Source organism: Parus major, unplaced genomic scaffold (genome assembly GCF_001522545.3).
Source record: "Parus major isolate Abel unplaced genomic scaffold, Parus_major1.1 Scaffold1076, whole genome shotgun sequence".
Lineage (NCBI taxonomy): Eukaryota > Metazoa > Chordata > Aves > Passeriformes > Paridae > Parus > Parus major.
This window is the reverse complement of record NW_015379944.1, coordinates 246-2,486: the sequence shown is the minus strand read 5'-3', so window position 1 is coordinate 2,486 and position 2,241 is coordinate 246. Positions and strand designations below refer to the sequence as shown.

The following is a 2,241-nucleotide window of genomic DNA, read 5'->3' as shown; positions in this document are numbered from 1 at the left end:
TGGGGAGAGGATTCCTGACATTTGTTTTCCCTCCTGGGAGCAGAGGGCTGGGAGAGCTCTCGGGGACGCTGAGCTGGTGTCACTTCACCCATGACAGAATTGCTCCCTGTGTGATTTTGGGCTGATTTATCAGGCATTTGAGGAGGGATTTGTTTTGTGTGAGATGCTGGCAGAGTGGCTGAGGAACAAACCCCTGGTTTTTGTTTTTTCTCCCTTGGCAAGATCTAACAGTTACAAACGGAACGGCAGAGCTGCTGCACACGGAGCACATCTGGTACCCCCGGATACGAGAGGTAATGTGGGACTTGCCTTTAGCTGTCACTCTTCTCCAGCTCCAGTTAAGTTTCTCACTTAATCATCCGTGTCTTCTTGTCTTTAAGTTGCTAATTTCTTGTTTTCTCTGCAATCTCCATTTGGATATATATCCCTTTCCTCATTTCACCCAAGTCTTCCATCTTTTCCACCTGTTCACTGCTGGACAGCAAATACCAGGAGTTAGTTCCCACATCCCAAAAAGCTGTGCAGTGAGCTGCTGCAGTGAGATGAAAACTCCTCATTTCCATCTGTGTCCAGCTGCTGCCAGGCCTCTTGCCTGCTGTGCTGGCCCCTGGAAGGTGAATCCGCAGTTAGGGAATCTGGTTCCTTCCCAAGTGTCTTTAATTTGGAGACTCGTTGAGACTTTGTGGAATCCCTGGAAAGTCGTTCTCCACTCGCAGTGTGAGGTGGTGGTGCCCTGCAGGGCAGGCTGAGGGCTGTGCCACGCCAGGGTGGCAGGTAGAGTAGTCCAAATGAAGGCGTGTGTCATGGAATTGATCTCCCATCCCGTTGCTTTGGGCTGCCAACTTTTTCTTAATTAAAAACAACCCCTCTCTCTTCCCCATGTTCAAACCATAGCTACATCCTGCCAAGAGCCCTGCAGCCAAGAGGGCTGACAGTCTCCTGAGACCACAACGCTGCTCTAATCCAGCTTCTAAGGAGCACTTGTGACCAATGCAGCACACACTCTGCCCCTAGGAGCTAGGAGCATCACCTCGTGGCGCACCAACCCTTGCCGTTCGATCTGAGAGCTGAAAGGTTAGCCTGGACCCCAGGTCTCCTGTCTGACAGTGTGATGTGCTTTCCACACAGCTTCCAGACTGGCCCCACTGGTCTGTTGTGTAATAGTTTTGTGGAGAAAACCATAAGTGTTATGCTTAAGTCACTTAAACATAATGAGCTGTTTTATGACGGGAAAAAAAAAAACTAAAAAAAAAAAAATTTTTTTTTTTTTTGCTGAGTTCTTCTGTGTCACTGAATTCTTTTAACTGCAGTTTGTAATCCAGAGCAGAAAAGCAGATTTCCTGTCAGGTGGGACTGAGCTGCCTCTCTGCCCTGTTGTGTGTTCAGATCCAAGGTGCCATCATCATGTCGTCGCTGATCGAGGTGGTGATCGGGCTGCTGGGGCTGCCCGGGGCTCTGCTGCGCTACATCGGCCCCCTGACCATCACCCCCACCGTGGCCCTCATCGGCCTCTCGGGCTTCCAGGCTGCTGGGGAGAGAGCTGGCAAGCACTGGGGCATCGCCATGCTGTGAGTACCCTGCTGGGGAGACAGGGGTTTGGGTGATGGGGAGGCTGCTGAGCGCTGCCAGCGCGGAGAAACAACGGGGCAGGAACGGGGATGAGTCGAGTTCAGCTGGAAATGTGGAGAGCAGCAGGTCAGGACAGCAGGAGCTGAGGAGAGCAGGAGCTCAGGAGAGCAGGAGAGCAGGAGCTGAGGAGAGCAGGAGCTGTGGAGAGCAGGAGAGCATCAGCTCAGGACAGCAGGAGCTCAGAAGAGCAGGAGAGCATCAGCTCAGAAGAGCATCAGCTCAGGACAGCATCAGCTCAGGACAGCAGGAGCTGAGGAGAGCAGGAGCTGAGGAGAGCAGGAGCTGAGGAGAGCAGGAGAGCATCAGCTCAGAAGAGCATCAGCTCAGGAGAGCAGGAGCTCAGGAGAGGAGCTGAGGAGAGCATCAGCTCAGGACAGCAGGAGCTCAGAAGAGCAGCAGCTCAGGGCAGCAGGAGCTCAGGAGAGGAGCTCAGGAGAGGAGCTGAGGAGAGCAGGAGAGCAGGAGCTCAGGAGAGCAGGAGCTCAGGAGAGCAGGAGCTCAGGAGAAAAAGCCTGAAAAAGCTTTTCTCTCAGAAGAAATCCTGCCCTGGGAGGATGAGGAGGCCCCAGAGCAGCTGGGGCTGCCCCTGGATCCCTGTGAGCACCCATGGTT

The 2,241-nt window shown here is 53.5% G+C and overlaps 1 long non-coding RNA gene across 1 annotated transcript; it reads left to right on the top strand.

Annotated features, from left to right (window-relative positions):
• Positions 1-6: 6 nt before the first annotated feature.
• Positions 7-1,768, top strand: LOC117243837. The gene is made up of 3 exons (XR_004495747.1): positions 7-293; positions 895-1,074; positions 1,387-1,768. It is a non-coding gene; the product is annotated as an uncharacterized LOC117243837 (long non-coding RNA).
• The last annotated feature ends 473 nt before the right edge of the window (positions 1,769-2,241 follow it).